This window comes from Ambystoma mexicanum, chromosome 1p (genome assembly GCF_040938575.1).
Source record: "Ambystoma mexicanum isolate Mex_15411 chromosome 1p, UKY_AmexF1_1, whole genome shotgun sequence".
Lineage (NCBI taxonomy): Eukaryota > Metazoa > Chordata > Amphibia > Caudata > Ambystomatidae > Ambystoma > Ambystoma mexicanum.
The window spans coordinates 1031500684-1031527356 of record NC_090921.1 but is presented as its reverse complement, the minus strand read 5'-3'; the positions used below and the strand labels follow the sequence as shown (position 1 = coordinate 1031527356).

General features: G+C 46.0%; 1 long non-coding RNA gene across 1 annotated transcript; it reads left to right on the top strand.

Moving 5' to 3' along the window:
• Nucleotides 1-1731: 1731 nt before the first annotated feature.
• On the top strand, nt 1732-22978 carry LOC138447686 (uncharacterized). The gene is made up of 2 exons (XR_011259925.1): nt 1732-12416; nt 19930-22978. It is a non-coding gene; the product is annotated as an uncharacterized lncRNA (long non-coding RNA).
• Nucleotides 22979-26673: the final 3695 nt, after the last annotated feature.

Below are 26673 nucleotides of genomic sequence, written 5' to 3'. Positions count from 1 at the left end.
TCGTAATGACCCCCCAGATGTGTGAATTGTAAAGTGCGATGTATCAGTGTCATAACTCCACTGGCCCTCGTGGAGTAGGATGTATAATACAGCTGAGTGCCCCAGCTGAGTGCAAACCTTAGCACCTGCTGTTCTTGTGCATGGGACTCTTTTAAGAACAGTATTCTAATTCCTTTCCTATTCGCATAAGCTGCAATCTTGCAGGCCTTAACGGGATTACATAGGCCCCAGACATTCCAACTAACTAAATAGATACTTTGCGTCTCTTCACATGACTTTGCCATCATAATTTAGCAGTACTGCAGTGTTCTGTACATCTGTGTTCGTCATTGCCATTCTCCTCTCCTTTCTACACCAAGTGCATTTTGCAATTTCTCCCCATCCAAAACCCCAGTGTGCATTCCCCAAAGTCACTGCCTCCAAAACTACAGCGGTATATACCCCATCCCCAACAATCCCCAACCCAACACCAACCAAAACATGAGCATTCGCAAGGGGGAAGACTGTTACCATAGCAACAGTCTTTAGGATTAAGAAAAATCTTCTAACTGAGCATATTCAAGCTTATGTAATGATTGAAACATATTAATAAAAGGGTAGATCAATACATACGATCTCATTTCAGTTATCTTGAGAAGGAGGTTTCCCCAGCAAGGTAGTTCCTTGCTGGTATTTTGGATTCTATGAAAGCTATCGCCTGTTCAGTTACAGTGAAAGAATAAGGCTTGTTATTATACTGGAATCTGAGCCTCGCTGGAAATAGCATTGATTACTGGATATTTCTTTCCCTCAAAAATGTCTTAACACCCATGAACGTGCATCGCTCTTGCTGCACCACCACTGTGAAGTCTCGATACAGAACAATATTGTGGGACTCGGGCCTGAGCTCTTTTTTCTCTCTAGCATAGCGTAGTATGATATGAGAAGTCATTTATAACGCGCCTGTACACAAGTGTTTCTAGGCATGACAAGAACAAGGGAGGGAACAGAGGGAGGACAAGACAAATGATTTTGTTACATTCAGATTGTGCAAGTGCAACAGCACAAAGTGCAGGGGAGGGGAACGGGGAAGTGCAAGGGAGAAGGAAGGGGTATTGATTCTCTGTCCCTGTAGTTCAAGATGCATGCGATAACTAGGCATTGGTAAATTACCTGGCGCAGCCTTTGCCGAGAGCACTCTATTTGCTCTTTCATGTAGCACCTCCTCAGGCACCCCTATGATGCGAATATTGTTCCTATGAGATCTTTATTCCAAGTCATCACATTTTGCTTTCATCATTTTCATGTGTTACGATAGTGATGTGACAACATTCTGTATACGATTGATATAGTCCTCTGCCAGGCTGACTCTATTCTCGGTGTCAGCGATCCTCTGCATTTCTTTATCTAACTTGGAGCATATGGAGGCAAAACTGGTGGTTTTATCGTCCAGCTTCTCATTCACTGATGTAAAACCATATTGCATCATTTCTAGGATCTGTTGCAGGCTAAGGTATTCCACTGCAGGCATGGCTGATAAGCCCCCAGAGGTAGCTTCGTCAGGTGGAGGTGCACTGCCATTCTTGGGGGCCACCTTTGGGAAGTCATCCATGCTTCCCTCTTTCATGCCCCCTGCACCACTTGTCATGACCTTATGTTTGCACCTAAGATGTACCCCTGGTTGCACCCTGTTGTGATCAGAAGCTGTGCTCAGGTTGACAGTAGGTGTGATTGGAGCGTGTAGTTCAAGTGTGTAACCTCTGCACGCGCTGTGCTGCTCATATCATGAACCGGGCTAAAGTGTTGGGAATATCTGCCTGGATCCACTGTCTGAGCGGTATCTGACAAGGAGGTCTAAACTGGAGGGGCCTACTCCTGTGCCCCACCATGTGTGCAACCTACATGGGTATTCTGCTGTCCCCTCTAATATAGCTGCGATAGTGGGCCATAAGCAGCTGCCTGCCTGCCCTCCAGGCTGGGGTGCAAGAGCGCCATTTTACAGGTGGGATCCAATCCGATTCTCCCACTGCACGCAGCATGGGCTCGCAGTATTGCCTGATGGTTACACCCTGATACTACGCTCCCTTGCCCATGTCTCCCAGGCAGCACACCCGGCGGTTTGTGGGTGTTTGATCGTATGAAAAGTGATCGCGGCAAACTGTTTGAAAAGAAACAGCCTGCATGCGATCACTTCTCATATGATCAAACGCACTTAAACCAACCCTCCCTGCATCCCCGCCCACCAGCCCCCTTCCCTACTTACCTCTTTACTCGCTGCCTGGTGCACTTCAGCCATGAAGCATCAGATCCGTCCCTCGGAAGCGGGTCGGATTCTTCTTTTTTTTTTCAGTCCCCCGCATCCAATATTAGGAAAGCGGGGGACCCCCCTTGACTCCCCAAGGCAAATACATACCGAACATAGGGAGCGGGGGCCACCCCTGCAACTCCGCTCCACATGTTCGGTATGTATTACTATATTTGTTCGGTTTAATTTGATCGAATGTTACTGACCAAATTCAGTCAAATGTAACATTCAGTCAAATAAAACCTAACAATTATACTAATACCCGCCCGGTCCGCACACAAGTGCCTAGTTCTCTGGTATTCAAGCACACACAGGGGTTAAACTTCGATCAAACAGGTCACTGTTCCTCGCTTTGTGTATGCAGCCTACTGAAGGTGCCTTAGTAAACTTTGGGCTCAGTCTTGCACGCAAGATGTCACTACATCGCAGAGAGTCTAGGAGAAAGGCGCCATCTTGCATGGCTGCTCCACAGCGCCCCCTGGTTTCAGAGACTTTGGTAGGTGAGAGTCAAAGACAAGACACATAATCGGTATAAACCAAGTCTGTTACAACTCCCATACTAGGATAGAGGAGAGTGTGAAATATAAAGCAGGGTCACAAATGAGTTGCACATTCAGGGTTTTGAGTGTCAAGGAACGGGTTTAGACAGCACAACCATGGGGCTCTCATTCAAAATATGTTCTTCCACTTACACAGAACACATGCTTCCTAGACCCTGGTCCATACTACAATACTCTGACCAGCACAGCAGTCTCATGTTCTCGTAAGTCGGTAGGGAGCATGGATGTGCTCCTTTTACATTATATTCTAAACTGCGATGGTCAACTGATTTTACTTTTTCTCTTATTCAGATAAACAGCTCTGTAGGCATGGTACATTCCCTCCTTTATGCTTGGATAATCTTAACAGTTTTCAGAATGCAGATCTCAGAATTCTTTGACCAGAGACAAACATTTACCCCAACACGTTTCAAATAATACTATGCAAGACATAACAATACACTGATGCATTTACCTGTGTTCACGAACCCAAGATTTTCAGTCAGCTCTTTTTATGAATCTGCTCTGCTCACCATGCCCAAGTCTCTGGCATTATGGCCAAATCTCCCCTCTGATGAAATCATCTCTCCTGGACCCACAGGGTTCCCCGGGAGGTGTGCCTGGTGAACCTTGGACCTCACCGCAGGGCAGTGGAAATCCGACATTGAAGGCACCAATTATGTCATGGAAAAACTGACTATTATGGTAGATTGGTGAACAATTCTTTAGTAAAAAACAACAGCACGACAAAAACAAACCATCAGCACTATGAGACTTTGATGCAAGTGAGAACCCCCCTCCCTCCACTCACCGTTCTCTTTTACCCAAAGGGACAAATGCATTTCAATGGAAGGTGAGGTCCAGACAGGGCAGGGAGTCATACTGAAATAATGTACAAGCAGGGAACAAAGCTCCACTGTATAAGTCTTTGATACCAGCTTGGTTCTCACATGTAAGACAGTGTTATCTGGAAGGACAGCATGTAGTGATACATTTAGTGGAGCTGAATATACTCCTTAGAGGTCCCCACAAGGTTTGCGGCAGGTGAGCATGCTTAGAGTATGATAACTTCTGTCTGCTAAAGCCGCTTTTCCGAAGAAAGCAGGAGCCTAAAACATGCTTACATATGCCAAAAGGGAAAACTGTCAGAAGTGAGAGATGTGGGAGTGAGCATAGCTACACACTAGGAGAAGGGCCTTCATCGCAAGGACATACGCAGTAAAGCCGAAAGCCTCCCCTCGCACTGGCAAGAAATAGTTATTTAAATATGGCAGTTTGCAGTGCCTACTCAATATTATAATGTAGCACTGTGCTAGGGGAGTACATACAATATTCGATTCCAGACTTTCCCCCACAAAGTGAAGCTTCAAAAGACTGTGGAAAGGTGGTGTGATCAGTGGAGTTTCATAGTCTCCAGTTCTAAAATGGCAGGCATGCTTTTTACAGGATGGAAAGAAGATAGTTGTCTCGAATTATTGATGAAAGGAAGGAACATTGATAGTATTAAAGAATGTAAGTAGCTAGGAATTTTGATAGATTCGGAGTTGACTTGGAATTGTCAGGTAGAGAAACGCATATCCAAATGTAGTGAGGGATTAAGTTTGCTTAGGGCAGTGACTGGCGTTGAAGGGGTGGCACTCAAAAGAATATGTTATTGCTTTATAAGTAGATGGCACAAAGCATGCTGGAGTGTGCAAGTCAGGCTGTAGTTAGTTGTAGCAAAATTACATAGTTATGTTTCTTTATTGTGTATGTCTAATGCTGTAATGCGCACAGTATATCATTTTGTTTCATAAGGTTCATGTTTGATAAATGCCATAAAACTAATTTAAATAAAAAGAAGGGGAGTTCATGTTACATTTAAAAGACTAGGTCAGCGGTATGTAGTGGGGAAAGAGGGAAGGCCTTGTGACACAGGTGGAGCTCTGCATAGTGAGAATAATCAGGGGTGCATGGCCTACTTTGTTAAAGATGCAGCCAAGTTTAAGCTTGTGAGATTAATTGATGAGTTGTCGCTTAGTACAGTTTAACTGATGGCTATAAATATGACATTAGTCAGAGATTCAGAGCAAAGAATTGGAGATGGTGTCATTTTGTGTAGGTTCACGTAGATCATAATAATAATAACAAGCAATAGAGAAATGGGAAGAAGAATATTGTACTTCATATGCAACAGCATCTGGGAACGAAAGCAGAGTCGAGGTGGAATGAATGTGAAGTGGCCCGAGGTTCCCAGTCATAGGAGGATTCTGTGAAATGAGTCAATGAATAGGGCAGCGTATGAAGCAACCTAAAGGGAGAAAGTGGGTGTAGAAATCCTGCTGACTAAAGGGGAAGTAAAGATGCTTATTAAAAAGAAACTCAAAGAGAGGTGGCAAAATAGCAGGGAGAGAGGGAAGGGGGAACAGTAAACATTGATACAGAATATAGGAGAATGTTGAAAGCAAGAGTGGCCAATGAAGTGTTGAAATGAGTAGGCGTGTAGGAAAAATACTTAGGTTGACAAAGTGGCATATAGGGTTGAATGAATGTATAGAATAGGGACAGGGGATAGTGGAAATTGTGAAGTGTGAGGAGGACTCAATACAGTGGAGCATTATCTGTTAATGTTAATGTTAATGTTAAAGGACATTTGTACCGCGCACTATCACCACCGAAGTATGATGATATGCCAAAAATATGAGATGCAGGGGGAGCTGAGGAAGCCGAGAATATGTAGTGTAGGAATACACATGAATACACATCGGGTGATCATGGGAAGGAAAGGTGCAAATAATGGAAAATAACACTACTATATATTAGAGATACAAGCGAATGGGATGTGGTATAACACGCAAGCTGATCGGGCAGAAGGGTTTTATGTAGATTTTGGGGTTGTATGTTTGGTGTGGTGCACGGAAAAGTAATATGGTGTGTGCATGTCATCCTGTTAGGATGGGAAAGGCCTGTACCGTGTGGGGTGGCACAAATAAAAAAGAAGATGGAGGTGGCGCTTGTAGAGTCCCTTTTCCATGTCCATGGTCAGCCCTGGAGCAGCAAGAAGGAAAGGGAGACAGCAGTGCAAGGTGGGAAAGCAGAAAACTGGGGAAGAAGGGTTGCATGAGGGAGGTTGCCGAGAGGTTAAGCAAGAGGGAGGAGGAGAGGGTGAGTGTGGTGCGGCATAGCAGGCAATAGCTTCCTTGGAATGCTTTCCTTTATCAGAGGCATCTGCCCACAGTGCAAAAGGTGTGATTGGCTGCTCCACCACTCCTGGCTGGTATTGCACCTGTATGCCTACTCCGGGCTCACAAAACGCACAGCAATCCCTAATCAGACAAGGTATTGTTGCTCATTGCTGCGGGGGAGTGTGATTTTGTTTTGTGAAGCGTGAATAACAAAAAAGAAAAAAACGATTAGTATTCTTTGCTTCTGTGCTCCCTTATTGCGGCGACCTTGCACTGCTTTCACTTGCCCATATCTGAACAAGGGCTGTGTCCACAGAGCCAAAGGGGTGATTTTGTTCACTTTTGCCATATTTTGCCTGGCCCTCGTGGAACATCAAAGATGGCTGCTGCACACAGAGCTTTCTGCTAGAAGGCCCGGAGTCTGCCTCCCTCTGTGTCATCTCTACATCTCCTTTCCGATTGGGACCCTGATGTTTTAACTGGCCTATCGGGGACTGGCAGGCTTTAGCTGGTCCCCTCACCTAAGGCCCACAACGAAGGCCCTGTATGCTCCCTGTCCGCTGCTGGTTTGGTGCGTGAGGTCTCCCTGAACCCTCCTTAAGCACCTTGAGGATGGTGCTCTAACTTTACCCTGGAACCCTGAACTACCTCGACGCTATCATCACTACAACCATGGGTTAGTCACCCATATCTCGTCATTTTGCACCCCTGACTTTTTCCACCTTTCCACCCCATCTGACCCCTTTTTCCCACCCACATTTATGGCCTGTGCCTGGACTGAGTTTAGTAACATTGCTGCTGTTTTTTACTTAGCTGTTAGTAACATTGCTGCTGCTTTGAACTTAGCTGTTAGTAACATTGCTGCTGCTTTGGACCTCGCTGTTAGTAACACTGGTTCTGTGTTGTACTTAGCTGTTAGTAACATTGCTTCTGTTTTGTACTTAGCTGTTAGTAACATGTTCTGTTGCTTTGAACTTCACTGTTAGTAACACTGCTGCTGCTTTGAACTTAGCTATTAGTAACATTGCTGCTGTTTTGTACTTAGCTGTTAGTAAGATTTTCTGCTGCTTTGAACTTAGCTGTTAGTAACACTGCTGCTGCTTTGAACTTACCTGCCAGTAACATTGCTGCTATTTTGTACTTAGCTGTTAGTAACATTTACTGCTGCTTTGAACTTAGCTGTTAGTAACATTGCTGCTGTTTCGTACTTAGCTGTTAGTAACATTTGCTGCTGATTTGAAATTAGCTGTTAGTAACAATCCTCCTGCTTTGAACTTAGCTGTTAGTAACACTGGTTCTGTTTTGTACTTAGCTGTTAGTAACATTGCTTCTGTTTTGTACTTAGCTGTTAGTAACATGTTCTGTTGCTTTGAACTTCACTGTTAGTAACACTGCTGCTGCTTTGAACTTAGCTATTAGTAACATTGCTGCTGTTTTGTACTTAGTTGTTAGTAAGATTTTCTGCTGCTTTGAACTTAGCTGTTAGTAACACTGCTGCTGCTTTGAACTTACCTGCCAGTAACATTGCTGCTATTTTGTACTTAGCTGTTAGTAACATTTACTGCTGCTTTGAACTTAGCTGTTAGTAACATTGCTGCTGTTTCGTACTTAGCTGTTAGTAACATTTGCTGCTGATTTGAAATTAGCTGTTAGTAACAATCCTCCTGCTTTGAACTTAGCTGTTAGTAACATTGCTGCTGTTTCATACTTAGCTGTTAGTAACATTGTTGCTGCTTTGAACTTAGCTGTTAGTAACATGTGCTGCTGTCTTGAACTTAGCTGTTAGTAACATTGCTGCTTTTTCTGAATTTAGCTGTGCCCAGTGACTACCCTGTGGTACCCCTTCCTTCCTGCTTTTTTCCCCCACATACTGTCTACCCCCACCGTCCCCCCACTACTCCCTCCTTTTTCCCCCCTCCTCCACAACACCTATGGCACTCTGTCTCTCCCATTTTTTCAAACTGTTTCTCCATTGACTGTCCTACCCTTCTCACTAGGTCTGGCCGGAAGAAGTTCAAAAAGGATATCTTGGCCTCTAACCCTGGTCTCCCTAACGCTGACGCCCACTCCAGCGCTTCCTCCAGACAGACCCTCACCAACATCCAGTTTGTCGTTCCTTCGCTGGACCTTTGGACTCCTCATATGGTCTCTGTGCTCTCTCATTTATCTTTTCTCTTCATCGCCCATTAATGGTGGCACCCGTTGGGAGGCACTCCTCCACCTCTTCCACTCCTCTAGCAATCAATAATATATACCTCAATGTCACCCTCATGGTCCAAGGTCCCCAGGCCAACCTTCTCCTCTTTGAAAGACGCTTCCCCCACCTCATCAATTTCCTTCCTTCTCCTACTGTCCTGGCCCTCCCTTCTTCTGATTCCTTGCCTCCCCCCTCTGCCTCCACCTTGCCCACCTTGCCCTCTCCCCCTCCCTCTTCTGCCCCCCTTGGGGTTCCTCGACACCCCCGCAGGGTGTATCTCTGATTTGTACCCCTCCCCGAAGTCTTTCAAGATTGGCAACATTCTCCACCTCTCCACTCTTAACTTTTGCTCTGCTGTCAAACAATCCTCTGATATCTGCCGCCTCCTGGAAGAACTTGACCTTGATATCCTTGGTCTCACAGAGACATGGTTCACGGCCAGCTCTGTCATGAGCTTTGACCCTCCCCTCCTGGTGGCTAGAAGTTCCTCTCCGTGCCCAGACCCAACCGTTCGAGAGGTGGAGTAGGCTTAATCTTCCGGAGTGGATTCCTGCCTCTGTCATTTCTATGCAGGCCTACTCCTCTTTTGAATACCTGGTCTGTAGGCTTTCTCTCTCTCCTGGCCACTCTCTTACCACGGCTACTATCTATCGGCCACCTGGTCAATTCTCCTCCTTCCTCTCTGAGTGGGCAGACCTCTCCTCCTCCCTCCTGGCCTCAACCACTCAACTCCTACTTTTTGGAGACTTCACCATCCGCCTGGACTCTTTCACAACCACTGCGACTCTCTCTCTCTTTCTATTCTCCCCTCTGGCCCGACTCATTCTGCAGGACACACTCTGGATGCTCTAATCTCTTCAGACCTCCTCCTCTCTATCCCTCTGACCACTCCTCTCTCCTGGAGTGACCACTTTCTCCTTTCCTCTCATCTCTCCCTCACTTCCCCTGAGGCAAAGCCAATTCCATTACTTCCACCTACCTTCTCGGTCATCCAACCCATGAAGTGTGTGCCAGCTGAGGCTTTCGCTGCCACTTTCTCTCCCCCGCCTCCACCTCAGGCTGACTCACATCCTGACACAGCCCTTTCCAAGCTCTACTCCTCTATCTCTGATACTCTTGATGTTCTTGCCCCTGTCATAAGGATCTGCTTGAAGCCCAAAGCCAAGTTAAACTCTTGGTACGACTCCAATCTAGTTACCCTTAAACGCAAGTGTAGGGTGGCTGAGAGGAAATGGTGGGCTTCTTGTGCATCCTCTGACAACCTGGCCTGCCGCCTGCTCCAAAGGCAATACTGGCTCCTTGTCCGGACTAAGAAGAGAGCACATATCCAAGCCTGTGTCTCTGCAGCATCTAACAACTTGGCCAAACTCTTTATAATCTGAAACGAGCTGGCCAACCCTGCTGCAGTCTCTACCTCTCCTGTCACCTCCCAAGTCCTTTGCACGGCCCTGGCCTCTCATTTCATCTCAGAACCCAGGTCATCCTGACCACCCTCTCGACCTCTCCTCCTCCTCACCCTTCTCTCTCTGATACCTCTTGCCCCCTTCGGCAGCTATCCTCCCTCCTTCTTATCGTTTCCTATGTTCTCCCCCAATGAGATCTCCAGACAAGTCCGATCTATGAAAGTCTCGTCAAAACAGGTTCTTCACTGTTCATCCAAAACCATCAAGGACCACATTGACACCATTGCTCTGGCTCTGGCCAACTTCTGCAACCATTCCTTCGCATATGGAGCCTTCCCCTCCCCTCTGAAGCACTCTCCTGTGCATCTTCTTCTCATATAACCCACAGCCGACCCCTCTTGCCCGGCTAACTACCACCCAATTTCTATCACCCCTTTCCTGGACATACTTTTGTAAAAGCCGGCCATCTCCTAGCTTAATCTTCACACTGACTCTGTTGGTTGTCTCCATGACCATCAGTCTGGCTTCAGAGCTGCCAGAAGCATGGGAAATGTTTTCCTGAACATCTGTGAAGACCTGCTCGCCAACCTTGACTCTAACATTCCTTCTGTGCTCATCCTACTCGATCTCTCTCTGCATAGACACAGTCAACCGTGCCATTCTTCTCAACCATCTCCGTGATAACCTGGGTATCACTGATCAGACCCTGGCACGGCTGACCTCTTTCCTCTCTGATCGACCCTCCCACTTGGGTCCTTCCCTTCCTCCATCTCACTCACTACTTGTGGTGTTCCCCAGGGGTCTAACCTCTCTCCCTGGCTGTTCAACTAATACCTAGCATCCCTTGCCCACCGCATTTCTGCTCTCTGCTCCAACTTTCAGTGCTATACGGCCACCCGTCCAGTATTGCCCCCCTCCGAGGGGTTCTATTGCTATTAGTACCCCAGCACATATTAGTACCCTAGCACATAGTACCAGTATAGTACCAGTATACTAATAGTAATTTTTCTCTACAGCGATGCAATGGTTTCTCAACTCGAGAAAAAAAAGAAAAGAAATGGCTGTCAGGGATAAGTAAAGGAAAAAAGGTAAACAAACAAAATGTTGAAAAGATATGTTAACAAAAAATCATGGCCGCCATGTATCGGTGCAAAGGTACTACACATAGTCCTTTCTCCCTTTCCATGGCGGCCTGTGGAAGAAAGCAAAGGAACACCGCGGGACGCAGTGTTCGGGAATGCCAGCTGGTAAGTCTTTCCCAGCTGGGTAACGACCTGGCGAGGGCCAATCAGATCGTTTGAAACAATCTGATTGTCCCTCGCTGAGTACTAATAATTAATGATGACTTAGATGATGTAGTAAGTGTCAGTCTTTGCAGTTCACTATAAATACCTTCATCAGCCTAACAATGAATGGTAGTAGAGCATAGAAAGGAGGGGCTGGGGTAGAAAAACATATAATGGTTTTAAAAAATTAAGATATTGGTAAGTTTAATATTTGATTAAACAACCAATCACAATCTTACAGTTAAAAAATACTATCCATGGTTAAAAACAGAATGGCACTTTCCACTTTGCGGATCAGGAGCCTGTTTATAGTGTGCACACCTGAGTGTCTTTGACCTACCTGACACCATACATATTGCCAACCGGATCTCATTATTGTGAACACACTGAGTGCCTCTGCCTGCTTGAGAGAGCAGACAGGGACCCACAAGGACTCACACTTGGTCAGGGTGGTATGCACTCGATAGGCATCACAGATACCTTGGTTTGGAATAAAGAAAGAAATCAACCCAACTAGACTCACACATAATGTCAAACTAGAAATTATATCGTGCCTCCTATTGCTATGAATATATGTATATTGGCCTACGCCAAGCTGCTAACAAGCTGCTTATAAACTACATGTGAATAAACTCGCATTGCAAGGTCCTGACCTTAGAAACCATGTAAACTGTCATTTTGGGTCAAGCCGCCATTTTCTTGCTCTATAAAGTCACCATGTGAGCTAAAATGGTAGCCTATGTTATTCAGAACAGAACTCGATTGTCATGACCTCTGTACAGCTAATGTATAACTTGCCTGCAGGCCACTTGTTAGGGTCATGAGCTGAGACCTTGTCCTTCTGCTGACCTGTGTGCAATGGATTACCTGTATCACCGAAACAGATCTATAATTTAATGAGAACACCTGCTTAACTATATTGTATAAATTAAGTCCCGCATTGCAATGTTAGGCCTAGAGCATACACTAATACACATATAGATGAGCAGATGAACTAGATTTGACCTGGCAAGGGACCCTAGAGCAGTAACTTATTTATGGAATGGTTAACCCAAAGGAGGGCTGAACAGCAGGCTTGAAATGTATAAAAGCCCGACTGTTTCAATGAATATTTGCACTCACTGAGCACACCGAACCACGCCGGAGTTCGCTGTGTTGTACTGAGGGTCGATAGCTATCTGAATTTTGTTCTGTTCTTTTGTAACTGGATTCAGTATAAAATAAAGTACTTTGTATGTTCCTTTGTAACCTGTGTTTGGTGTGTTTCCTTTTTGGTTACCATGCCTCATATTATTTCCTTGTTTTCACAGTTGGCGCCCGGAATAGGGACCCTCAAGATTGATGCCGGATTATTGAAGGTTGACGCACGCTATCGGACCGGGATCGGCCGGTGTGACATAACGGGCCCGACTGAACGAGACGCGACACCTCAACAGCGCTGCACGATCCGTTCCCTGGATGATAGCTGTGTGGTCTGAGACGGCATCTTGACGAGGGTCAATTTTTTGAGGCGGGCAGATTTGCCGAAATCACCATACACAAGGTAAAATTCGTTAGGCAAGTCCTTTGTAAACCGATCGGTCCTCCTTAGGTTTGGTCAGGTGAGTCGTTACCCGACTCTTAATTCAACCCTGACACTTTGAATTTGGGCATTGTATCTGCAGATACAATTATTGACCAGGTAACACCGAGTATTTGAGAAATGCCTGGGAAATTGTCTAGCTGCTTTAGGGCATTATTCCGCAGCGATAGACAATCTTTGGAATTTAGCCGTCTGGCACCACCGGAGGGGTCGCCGGCATGTACTATGTACTGTAAGCATGGCATTGGAAGTGTAGTATTTAATAAAATTTGGCACAGACAAACCAGGCATGCCTCCGAACTTCAGTGGCCAGTCAATGGTAGTTTTGAGATCCCTCGTATTGAATATTTGGAGTCAGTCTTGTTAAAAAAGAAGGCCAGACCTGCAGCATTTGATGTTTTGCAAAATTGGAAAAGAGAAGCGTTGCAGCAGCTTAAAAGTAGGGAGAAACATGTGCGCCGTCATAAAACAAATGCTGAAAAGGCGTTGTTATATGATCAGGACAAACAGTCTGAGTCGGTTAGGAATATGGACAGGGCTTTCTCACTCGGTATGCAGAAAATCTATCCTTCTAAAGATCTTCAAGTTTCTGATGAGTTTATCGACAAATTGTTAAATGAACGAAGGCCTGGTGCCTCTGCACCACCTCCGTATGTTCCTCTTCCTCCTGCTGTACCTCTTCCTGCTGTTATTCCTGCTCTTCCTGCTCAACCTGTTGTTCCTATTCCTTCGGTTGTTGTTCCTCCACCTGCTCCTCTGCCTCTTCCCATTGCACCAGTAATAGTACCTCCATTGAATTTTCCTGCACCCTCACTCCCAAGTAGTTCTGTACCGCTTGTAGTTGATCAGGGTGTAACGCTCACCTGATTCCCGCAGAGGCGCCGGTCTTGACTGGGTGAATGCCGTATCTTCAAAGGTGATGTGTAACACACGGTTGGCTCTTTGGGCTGGACCTCTGTGCACTGTATGTCTGACTCGAAGAGTAAGATGTCTGCAGATAGAAAATATGGGATTAATGAACTGGGGTTATTGGGTGCCTCTCTCCTCTTCCCTTTCTCTTCTCCTGTAGAACCCCAAAGGTTAACACCCTCACCTTAGGTAAGTGAACGCCAAGCTCTCCATCTGCCTCGGGGCAGTGTGCCGTAATCAGTTTCTTCACTGGATAAGGGTGCAGGCCTCTTGACCTCAGAGGACTGCTGTTCGTCGTTAACTGCACGAACGGTAAGTTCTGGGCACTTCAAATGTCTTAAAAGTCTTTTGTAATGATATCTCTTGTTTTGCAGGGTTCCGGCGATGGCGGATGGCGGGCTGATGAGAGTTGAGGATCGAACTCGTGTGAGGAATAGAAGCGCCTGGAAGCACGTAAGTAAGCGCTTGTAGCCTGCTTCACGATGCGCACTAACTGTCCCCTTTATCTTGCAGGTACAAGTTTGGAGCTTTAGAGAAGCTGAAGGGTGCTGGAATACCCACTGGATTCGGCGTGGGAAGGAGTAATGGCACGTGAGTAATAAAGTTGCCCAATGTCTTTAAACGCACCTTCTTTTGTCTTTCAGATGCGGGATGCAGCGCCGAAGGCCTCCGGAGCGTGCGAAGAGCTGGTAAGCTTTTGTCTTTCAGATGCCGGAATGCAGTGCGAAGACCTCCGGAGCATGCGAAGAGTAGGTAAGCCTTTGTCTTTCAGATGCCGAATGCAGCGCGAGGCGTTGGTGACAGCCGATGGACCAGGTAAGAGATGCGCTGCCACTGAAGACCGTAGTGCTAACCTGTTCTTTCTTTGTCTTTACAGGTGCTGCTGAAGACTGGATTCCAGGATGGTAAGCCTTTGTTCCCTTAGGCCCAGGATCAGAAGCAGAAGACACGATGAGCGTTCTGCTGCAGAGAATGCAGAATAACGCAAAGCAAGATTCATCCATCGGGTGTGGTTTAAATAGCCTCCTGTAGTGCTTAGGTGTCTCCTTCCACAGCCACGCCTAGGTAAGAAAAGAGTTCCTGCTTTCCAGAAGAGTTCCAGTGTTCTGAACCTAGGGAGTGGCTCCTGCCCCACCCAACAGGAAAAGTAGTCCCAAACGGAAGAGGATCAGGGGTTCAACTGGCAGGTAAGTAAGCAGCATGGTCTGCTGCAGGTAAGTCCACCCAAGCATTATGAGCCCGGCGCTTCCAGCGCTGGGACTGGGCATCTTTATGAGCCTGGTGCCGCTGGCACCAGGACAGGGTCCAAAAGGTCCCAATTGGGACTGGCTGGCACTCGGAACCGGGGTTATGGGTCTGCTTCCAAGGGTCCAAGGGAGTCGGGCAAGACCTGATCTTTTGGAAGCAGAGATCATGACATAGGGTGCGGGGTCGAGGATTTTTACTCGTAATACTGTTCCTACAGAAAAGAAACAGGATTTGTTTGCATGGGCTAAGCATTGTATGGAGAGAGATGATCGAGCTAATGTTCTTGCCACACTTTCTAATATGGATAATTTTCCTGAGAAAAATGTTTTCATTGAAGGTTTAGGGATTCATTTATGTGTAATGTGGGGTAAATTAAATAATGCAGACCTCCCACAAGGGTTGAGGGACCTGAATACTTTAGCGTTTTCAAGAGACACTGTGGAGAAGGTACATGAGCATGTTGAGAGAATATTCGAGTATAGAAAGGAGTTGGAAAGGTTACGGAATGAGGATGACGAAGAAGAAAGTATGTATGTACAGAAACGATTTCTTCCGTGTCGTAAATCGACATCTGAGGAGGCGCGAATTTGTACAAAAGGTGCGATTAGATGGATTTCAGACTATCGATAACTCCAGTTGAGGTATATGACACATACAGTCAATATACGCTAGAAATGCAGAGGAAAGTGATACAGGTAATGGTAGAGTACCTGCAGGATGAATGTTTAAAGAGAAAGGTTAGTTGTCCCACAGAGTTATTGAGCATTTATAAGAGAGCTTTTTCACTTGACACTTCTTCAACTGCTTTAGCGCTCGACTTAGCTCTGTTGCTTAGTAAGCGTTCGGAGTTGCCTACATCTCAGTTGCCTATGAGAGAGGTTCCTCCGACATTTGTCCCAAAGGTTGAGATTCCTGCTAATGATGCAGCAGATACACCTGCTGTGGACATTCCTGCACATTATGTATCACAGTTTGTTCACGTCCTGTTTTCACGACAGGAAGTGAATACTATTAGACAAACTATTCCTGACATTAGGAAAAATCCGACAGGGTTCTATAAAGAGATAGAGTCCGTTTTGCAGTCCTCAGTGTTTACCCTAGGCGAAATTGATTTGCTATTCCCTGTACTCCTGCCTGTAGATTTGTGGAAACAAGTTAGAACTATAGACGATGTACCAGGGTTGGGAGATACATGGGCTAACATAGTTAGGCTTGATGGGGAAAGGCCGGCTGGTGAGAGACCACCTCAGGTGATACTAACTTTGCCTGACAGAATCATTACAAAACTGAAAACTATAATCCCCGAAAAGAGACTTATTTGGGACAAGCTTACGGCCTGTGTCCAAGGAAAATCTGAGGGTGCTACCGAGTTCTTTAATCGGTTCGAACAGGTATTCTGGGATTTCAGTGGACAAGACTTAGGCACAGAGTCTGGGAAAAGATTATTTGTGGACAAATTTGTACGTGGATTGCTGCCTGACATCCAGTCACAAATTATGTCTTCTGAGAGCGCTTGGCAGGCGAAATCCCAATTAGAAGTACTGCACATGGCTCAGTACTACGAGAACCGTGTCAATAATGAAAAAGATAGAGTCGAGAAGAGAAAAGGTGATTTGAAGACTAAAGTATTGTTACAGCAAATTGTTAGAGGCCCCAGAGTGGGTAGTTCGCAGATTAGAGGTCAGTATGTTCCACAAGGGAATGTGCCCTTGGGTCCTGTGAATATTAACCAGTGTGTCTATTGTCGCCAGGAGGGTCATTGGCGTGCACAATGCCCCGTCCTTCGACAGAGGTCGAATAACACATTTGGAAATATGGGTAGACGATCCAGAGGCCTCCCGGGTGTAGGGGGCCCTGGTAGAGGCCAGTTTTCGCAGGATCCCCAACAACCTTTTTCACAGGATAATCAGACTTCGAGTGTGGATACTAGAAACATATTTGATCATCCTTCTGCTGCATATCTATCTGAAGAGCTTCCTTTGGATGATATTTTGTTTCGTTAGGATTGCCCAAAGCAGGGTTTGGAACCTACGCCTATTCCCGTTAATCAGAAAGGTCGAAACGTTGAAATGGTAGTGGGAAATAGGAAACATCAATTTTTGATAGACACTGGAGCACAGAAGTGCTCCATTGATCATTCTCGGGTTCCAAACATTCCACTGTCAGGGCAAACCAATGTTTCTGTAGGGTTTTCTGGCACACCAGTTGTTTATCCGGTTTCTTCACCGGTACCTATTTCTTTGGGTCCCTTTACGGACCACTGTCCATTTCTCTTGACTTCGAATTGTGGAGAGAATTTGCTGGGGTTGAATCTGTTGAAGGAATTAAATGCGGTAATTCATTGTTCTTCTGATGGAGTGCGTTTGACGATTTCACCACAGCAATGTTCTGTTTTGCAATTCTTGACTAGACCTTTGCCGCCAGAATTCAGTACTGTACCAGAGTGTTTGTGGGCAGTTGATGACAATGATGCTGGTGTGTTGCAGATTGAGCCTGTTAAAATAGTTTTGAAACATGGAATTAAGCTGCCCCGTATTCCACAGTATAAGATCTCAGTTGAAGGCGAGCGAGCTTTGAAGAGCATTGTTTCCGATTTTGTGCATCGTGGGGTGATTGAGGAGATTGCAGGAAGTTTGTGCAATAGTCCGATTTTACCCGTGTACAAAAAGGTGATAATGCAATTCCATTTCGTTTTATAATTGATTTACGTGCCATTAATAAAGTCGTTGCTCCGCATTTCCCAATTGTGCCTGATGTGACGACAATATTAACCATGATTCCAGCTGCGGCTACTCACTTCAGTGTTGTGGACCTAAAGAATGCTTTCTTCAGTATTCCTATACATGAGGATAGTAGATACTTGTTCGCGTTCACCTTAGGGGGACGCTCATTCACATTTACTCGTGCACCTCAAGGTTATACTGAGAGTCCTAGTATTTATAGTAGGGCTTTGAAAGAGCAGATTGATACCCTTGGATTGCCCCCTACTTGTATGTTGCTTCAATATGTTGATGATTTGCTTTTAGCCGCTGACTCTGAGAGCTCTTGTAAAGAGGGCACTGTGTTGTTGCTCATCCATCTAGCTAAGCATGGTCACAAAGCTTCGCTTAAAAAGTTTCAATATTGTTGCCAGGAGGTCGCCTATTTAGGCTATCTCCTGTCAAAGGAGGGAAGAAGATTGACACCTGAAAGAATAAAACACATTTCTGGCATGTCTGTCCCAAATACACAAAAGGAAGTTAGAGCCTTGATAGGTATGGCTTCTTACTGTAGGTTATGGATCCCAAACTTCTCACTAGTGATAAAACTGATGTTGACCTTGATGAAGAAGGGTATTTCTTCGCCATTGCCATGGAATACGGAGCATCAACATTCATTCGAGTTGCTCAAGACTGCATTATGTTCGGCGCCAGTTTTGGGCACACCGAACTATGAGAAGGCCTTTGTGTTGTTTGTGCATGAATGTGATGGATGTGCTTTGGCTGTATTAACGCAGGAACATGGAGGGAAGAGTAGGCCATGCGGTTACTACTCTTCCGCCCTTGATCCTGTTGCATGCGCTTTGCCAAGATGTTTGCGCGCTGTCGCTGCTGCTGCTGCGTCTGTAAAACAGAGTGAGGGAATGGTCCTAGGCCATGATTTAACCCTGATGGTGCCTCACTCTGTAGATATTCTATTGAACAAAACCCAAACGCAACACCTCACTTCCGCACGACTGACAAGATATGAATTAATCTTGTTTGCTCCCCACATTCAAATTAGGAGGTGCTGCGTTCTTAATCCGGCTGAACTCCTACCTTTCCCGCAAAATACTGTTTGCGGTGACAAAGAGTCACATGACTGCCTGTATACTACTGAACAAGATACAAAAGGCAGAGTTGATTTGAGGGACACTCCTTTGGATAACCCACAAGGGGAGCTGTTTTGTGATGGCTCCTGCTTCAAACACCTGGATGGTACATCCACAGCTGCTTATGCAGTCACTACATTGAGTATGGTTGTGGAGACCAAGAGAATTACGCATAACTCTGCGCAGGCCGCAGAGATTATAGCATTGACTTGAGCTTGTGAGCTTTCCGAAGGGCTAACAGTAAACATATATACTGATAGCCAGTATGCCTTTGGGGTGGCTCACAACTTTGGGAGACTTTGGTCAGAGAGAGGGTTTTTAACTTCGCATGGCACCAAGATCCAACATGGCTCCCTGATAGTACTATTGCTTTCAGCGCTTGCGCTCCCTAGTCAGTTAGCAATCATTAAGTGCGCAGCACATCGCAAGATTATAGATGATGTAGGGATAGGGAATGCTTTCGCTGATCAAATAGCTAGACAAACTGCCTCTGATCTCTTCACGGAGATGTATGTTTCAAGGGAGACTGTAGATGCCTGTGCAATGGATGAGGGTGTTGGGTCTGTACGGGATATCCAAGCCGATGCCACATTAGAAGAATCCAAGAGGTGGGCTGAGGGCTTGGGGAAACTCAATGATGATGGGTGTTGGGTGAATATGGTTGAAGGGAAATGGTTGCTTCCTAATGCCTATATAGTAATTATGGTTACCATGGCACACGGTCCCACACATGTGTGCGCTCAACAGATCACGAGAATGTTAGAGAAAGTCTGGGTAAATGATAAGATTTCAAAAATTGCCCAGCATTATGTTCAAAATTGCATGCTTTGCCTACAACACAATGTGGGAAAGGGGACAGCAACTCCAAGAGGTAGCTTTGGGCCTCCTTCTGTCCCGTTTGAAGTGATTCACTTTGACTTTATTGAAATGGAGCGATGTAACAATCTAAAATATGTCCTTGTGGTCATTTGCGCCTTTAGTAAGTGGGTCGAGGCTTTCCCTGTTAAAGACGCTACAGCCATGACCACTGCAAAGACCATGTTAAAGGAATTCTTCCCACGGTTCGGTTTGCCGAGAGTTATCTGGTCGGATAATGGTCTGCATTTTATCGCTGCTGTAATTCTACAGATATGTACGGCATTGCAAATTGACAAACGATTCCATTCGGCCAGACATGCTCAGAGCGCTGGATTAGTGGAAAGACACAATGGTATCATAAAAAACAAGCTTGCTAAGACGTGTGCCGGCACCAAACTAAAATGGCCGGACGCCTTACCGATCATGTTACTTTCAATGCGGACAACCCCTCATACTAAGACTGGGCTCTCTCCCTTTGAGGTGGTAATGGGGAGACCTGCTAATATTTGGGGTTTACCTAAAAGCTGCGCATTGCGCGATGTAGAAAATGTACTTCTCTCCGACTATTTTAACCAATAGACTAAAAACCTGTTTTCAATTTATCACCAGGTGCGAGAGGCATTGCCGATGAGGTACGAGGGCCCCGGTCACAGTCTACGACTAGGGGATTGGATCCTCGTTAAATCCTTCGATAGAGCGTCTTGCCTCGCACCACGTTGGAGGGGCCCCTACCAGGTGCTCCTGGTCACTCAGACTGCGGTGCGGGTAGGAGGACGTCGCCACTGGATCCACGGCAGCCACACCAAACGGATCCCACACCCAGTGCCATACGATACAGAAGACGCAGAACCCCTTTCCGACATTGAAACCAACGTACCCGAAACGGGAGACGGTGGAGAGAGAGTATCGGAGGCCGTTCCGGAAGTTGTAAGGCCCGACAAAACGGCCATCTTGCCTCCTTGCTCTCCCACTGCATCGTTTGTGGATCATCCATCTTCTGATCCAACTTCCGTTCACTCGCCACCTCCTGTGGGAAGTGAGGACATCCTGTCTGCTGATTCTTTTGCACCGGAAACTGTGAACTATAATCTTCGCCCAAGGAGATAGGTTTGCAATACGGCTCTTGCTGTACAATTGAAAGAATTTGAGGGCTTGCCTTTTTTTGGCCCAATTGCATAAAGGGTTCTGCTGGCTAAGGGTTGTGGGAAAAGACATTAAGAAGACGCGCGACCGGAGACGCCAGCAAACGAACAATTGGTGTTTCTCGATTGAAGACGACAATGCCCGCATCCGCTACCGTTCGTACTGAACTTTTGGACAAAAATGTGACTAGGAGAGACAATGAGCAGATATGTATGGGGGCCCCGAAAACGTTTTGTTGTCTACTGGTGATAATCACGGGACTTTTAGTAACTGTTGGTTGTGGGTTTTGGTATTTGGAGAGAATGTACCCTTTGAATGATTTCCTACCTGTTGAAAATATAACTGTTGTTCCCACTCCTTCTGTGCAACTACATACCTTGTCACCTAGAGATCTTTTGCATAGACGGAATTATCAAAATAACACTCTACTTCTAATTATGAATGCTACCCATGCAATCTTTAACAGAACCAATTGTTGGATCTGCTCGCATTTACCGCAACATGGGGATAAGGGGCTAGGTTGGTATATTCACCCTTTACCTTTGACAACTGCTTGTTATGCTTCACTTAGAGCACTGTTCTTTGGCCGATGGAACGATAGCATCTCGGGGAACTTTGATGGCACTAATTTGAATAGTTTTGAGAAACGTGTTCTGACTCCCCTGGGATGCTCACTTTTCGCAAATAGGAGTAAGCTCAATATTGCTTCTATTAGGCCTTCTGATAGACTGCCTCGTCCTTTCCAATCTTTGATTTCCTTTAAAATGGCTCCGATAGGCAATAAGGATGCCGTGCCTCCTTCTTATACTGTTAACCATAGCCCCGATTCAGTTACTTTCTGCATACAGAGGAATGGCACCCGGTCAATGGGAGATTTTAAAGGTTGTGCCAACGTTGCAAATTTGACTGGGGAAGATAGACCTTTGTATGTAGGCGAACCTATCTATTTTGTTTGCGGTAATGTAGCATTTCCATGGTTGCCCAGGGATTGGCAGGGAACTTGTTATCTAGGAATCCTGTTACCTGAGGTGTTTATAGCAAGTACTGTAGAGGTTTCGAAGGCTCGTCCACGGTGGGACGAGAATGGCGACACTCCAGCACAGGTTTTAGGAGATGTAGCGAAATCATTCCTTCCATTCTTTGGGCAGATAGCGAATTCCGAGGATATCAGGAAACTAGCGAGAGTACTGGAGAGAACCATCAACCGGACCACAGATATACTCTATAATATGACTTTAGAGCAGAAAGCGATCAGATTGGTTGCGCTTCAGAACCGGATGCCATTAGATGTCATTCTGGCTGAACGTGGTGGAGTATGTAAACTAGTGGGGTCCGCTTGCTGTGTTTTCGTACCGGATTCCTCCCCAACTATTTTTAAGGCAATACAGAATCTGCACATTCTTAGTTCAGAAGTGCATGTTCCCGAGGGAAATTGGGATCTTAGCGCTTGGTTCTGGGACTTCTTGCGGTCTTGGGGTTGGAAAGTGCTTTCAGTCTTGCTGATTATTTTGGGAATTCTGCTATTTCTTTGTTGTTGTATCCAATGTCTACCAAGTATATGTTCAATGCTAGGGGGATGGTGCGCTCAGGCGATAGGTACAATAGGACATAAAGTGTATGCCCCGGATAAAACCTCTAAGGAGTATGTACTGAAAGAGATCTTAGTAAAAGATCTAATGGCGATAGATATTTCTGACAGCTATTCAGGGTGTATGGACGATGACACATAGAGTTATTTGCAGGGAGATCAGAAGTAGTTTAGCACTTGGCATAGGCCAAAAGGAGTGTTTGTCAAACTAGAAATTATATCGTGCCTCCTATTGCTATGAATATATGTATATTGGCCTACGCCAAGCTGCTAACAAGCTGCTTGTAAACTACATGTGAATAAACTCGCATTGCAAGGTCCTGATCTTAGAAACCATGTAAACTGTCATTTTGGGTCAAGCCGCCATTTTAGGTTTTCTTGCTCTATAAAGTCACCATGTGAGCTAAAATGGTAGCCTATGTTATTCAGAACAGAACTTGATTGTCATGACCTCTGTACAGCTAATGTATAACTTGCCTGCAGGCCACTTGTTAGGGTCATGAGCTGAGACCTTGTCCTTCTCCTGACCTGTGTGCAATGGATTACCTGTATCACCGAAACTGATCTATAATTGAATGAGAACACCTGCTTAACTATATTGTATAAATTAAATCCTGCATTGTAATGTTAGGCCTAGAGCATACACTAATATACATATAGATGAGCAGATGAACTAGATTTGACCTGGCAAGGGACCCTAGAGCAGTAACTTATTTATGGAATGGTTAACCCAAAGGAGGGCTGAACAGCAGGCTTGAAATGTATAAAGGCCTGACTGTTTCAATGAATATTTGCAATCACTGAGCACACCGAACCACGCCAGAGTTTGCTGTGTTGTACTGAGGGTCGATAGCTATCTGAATTTTGTTCTGTTCTTTTGTAACTGGATTCAGTATAAAATAAAGTACTTTGTATGTTCCTTTGTAACCTGTGTTTGGTGTGTTTCCTTTTTGGTTACCCTGCCTCATATTATTTCCTTGTTTTCACAATAAGGGTGGAAGTACAGGACTTTTAGCCTCTGTAGACTTATTTGCTTAAATTATTTATGGTCTTAGTTCTATATATACACAGCTGCATTCTGGTTTCTTTTTGGTAATTGATATTTCCCTGCTTGGATCTTTGGTGTGAGATTCGTACATCTGGACCGTGCTCTTAAGTAGGCTAAATCCTGGCTAAATTGAAGGACAGTTGGAGAGAACTTTTAGTATCTGTGAGAGATCTCCCAACAACTGGAGTAAAACACAGCTGCGTGAGGAGATCTGTGGCGGGGCTGTCTCAGAATCGCTGTGTGAGGAGTTCTGTGGCATGGCTGGCTCAGATTTGCTTTGTGAGGAAATATGTGGCAGTGCTGGCTGAGACTCGATGCCTGACGAAATCTGTGGCGGGGCTGACTAAGACTCGCTGCGTGAGGAGATCTGTGACAGGGCTGGCTCAGACTCGCCGCATGAGGAGATCTGTGGCGGGCTGGCTCAGACTCGCCGTGTGATCAGATCTGTGGCAGGGATGTCTCAGACTCACTGCGTGAAGAGATCTGTGGCGGGGCTGGCTCCGACTTGCCGCATGAGGAGATCTGTGGTGAGGCGGGCTCAGACTCACTGCGTGAGGAGATCTGTGGCGGGGCTGGCTCAGACTTGCCGCATGAGGAGATCTGTGGTGAGGCGGGCTCAGACTCGCTGCGTGAGGAGATCGGTGGCGGGGCTGGCTCAGACTTGCCGCGTAAGGAGATCTGTGGCATGGCTGGCTCAGAATCATCTGCAAATGGATTGGGATAAGCGGGAGATCACTGCGGAGGATCTGCACCAGAGGTGGCATGCCCTCTGTTAGTAAGTGGCAGCTACGACAGGCCCTTCAGCATGGGCGAAATTTTAGGGGGGGGGGGCAAGGGTGTTTATCCCCTACAACTTTTGTGGCACACCATTTTGTCCCACTCATTTGGCAGCGGCCCCTATCATTTAGATGTTATGTCCCCCACAACCCCAACGTTTTCAGCAAAGTTCCTCCACTGCCTTTTAGTAGCTTAGATGTTTTACTGTCATCGAAAGGCATAGAACGAGAAACGCCTTGGGCCTACCAGTTTGTCCTCCTAAATTGAGAGTACCATAATTGTCAGCTTTAGTGTCAGTCCTCTCTCTGGAAGCACCTCTAGCCTGCCACCCTCCAGAGGACCTGCTGGCATCAGCAGCCAGCGGGCTCTCTGTTGGGGGGCTTCACAGGTCCACTAGAGCCATGCTTCCAGTTGCAGTTCTATCCACACATGCTCCCCAGGAGCAGGACAGTGACCCCCTGGTAGGGGCTCGGAAGAATGCCCATACCTCTCTCAGGACAAGTCTGGCACCAGCTTGCAGGAAGGATAGGAAAAAGGCTCCTCTCTTTCCAAACCCTCTCATCTGTGAGAGGGAGCTTATGGGTCTTTACCAATGCGCATGCCACGTCACTACCCAATCAGCCGCGCCCAGCATATGGAGCAGAATGCTGCTGCCCTATAGAACAGGCATAGGCCGTCCAGTGGGTCCAAATGAGGGAGTGCGCTCACAGTCAGGAACACCGCTTTACTGGAGCCCGTTCTAGGTGCTTTCATGGAAGTGAATTAATTACTTTGTTGTAAATTCACTTTGATGTAGTTACTTTGAATTTGTTTGTTTTCGTTCTTCTCTTTTTTTTTATTTATATTAGGGGGGTGCCTGCAATACCGTCCTACCGACCCCCTTCCCATCTCACCCCACTCTTATACCCCATACCTCCAAATATATATAAATATATATTATTTACTCCCCCCCCCCCCCCCCCCGAAGTAACTGCTTTGAAGTGAATTACAACAAAGTAATTCACATCCATGAAACAACTGAGCACCCACGTGAAATCCCATTGGCTGCCTGCGGCGGTTCTTTGAGAGCCTTCTTATAGGCTGGTTGCATTTTGTTCCTGGTTTGAGCCGGGCTTAAGGTCCGCGGGCATTCCTCGGGCGGCTGCTTGATACAGGGCTATGTTTGATGAGGTTGATGCTGTGGATCCCATTGGCCAATCCGATGAACGTTAGTTTGCTATTCCAGAGTCTCGTTGCCTAGTAGGAGGAGGCCCGCTTTCTAGCTCTTTTGTTCTTGCATCACGTCGATTCTAGCCTGGCGATGGGACGTTCGGAGATGGCGACCTTTCATCCAGGCAGGATGCTACTCTGTCGTTGCCTTGGATGAGATGCAGGTCGCTTTGAAGCTGATGAAGCTTGGAGGGTGACGAGGCCATAACTCTTCAGTCCTGCAATTAGGTGGGCTGCTCATAGCTGACCCGCTTCTCGAGGGGCAGTAAAGAAGTTGCCCCGATTAGCCAAACAATACCATATTTGACCCGTTCCACTATAACGCTATTGTGTATGCTTCTGCTACAGTGCTTTCCAAGCTGCAAAGTTGCACAAGAAGAAGCCTGCGTGCCATGACTTAACATTCCAATGACTGTTACTCCCTATCACATGGCGTCATACATTCCATTAATGAAAATGTAAATAGTCCCGGCGTGCTCGCTTTGAAAGCAAAACCAAACGAAGCAATGCAGGTTCGATCCCCGGGTCCGCACTTAGAAACCTCTGGGTATTTAAGCATTATAAATATGTAACTAAGACAAAAACAATTACACAACTAAAAAACAAACATTTCCTGTAACAGCGCCTTGATGCCCGCGGGCTGTGTGAGCGCCTTAAAAATGCAAAATAAATAAATGAACAGCCCGAAGAGAGTATTATTCCACCACGTCTGAGCACTCTTAACATTTTTCTTTTTTTCCAACATCTTATACAATGGGCAGGAACTCGTTCCATCACATTTGATCAGTCTATGGCAGACAAATGGCCGTTCACTCATTAGATGGATGCGGGGGTTTGGCGGCATTTGTGTTGTCCTGTTGTGAGCTCATACAGATGGAACTCGAGGGATGGAACTTTAAAAGAGCACTAGGTTTTGGAAGAGGAAGGGCTTTCTACGCGGTAGCGTTTGGTGGTCCCTGGGAGATGAAGTTCGCTTTTCTTTCTTGCTGCTGTGTAAATGAGTAATGCATAATAAAGGCGTTCACGTCAATAATTAAATCAAGACTCTCCATCCTACACACTAGGAAGAATCCACATTGACTTGGCTTTATTGCATTTGGTAGGTGCTCAAACGCCAAAACCTACCTCCTGATGTAGAGTCATGGAAAGGGATTCAATGTCAACCCCCCTATAGTCCAGCAATGGTCCAGCAGCTTCTCGACTACCATCGCCGTGTTCTCCTGCTTCCAAATACATAGGCCAGACAGTCCTAGCACTTGCACCTGCAATGATATTTGCACAGATTGGCTCCAGGCATGTCGAGATTTGCTCCACTTCAAAGCTTTGTGCCAATCTGAGATGTTCAGGGGCATCGCCTCATTTGCACCAATGCAAATCCATGTGAACCACACCCTGAGTATTTCTAGGCCGGGTTGAAAATCCAGTTGTATTAATGACGGCGTACAATACTCAAGAAATGCCCCCTGGCCTTCCCTCGGGTAGCATTCCATAGAGCCTAAGCCCGGGTCTTCTGCCCCGTTCCTGCATTTCATTCTTGTCTTCAGACAGTTGTCACTCTGATCTCAAGAGTTTGAAGGTAATCGCTCAC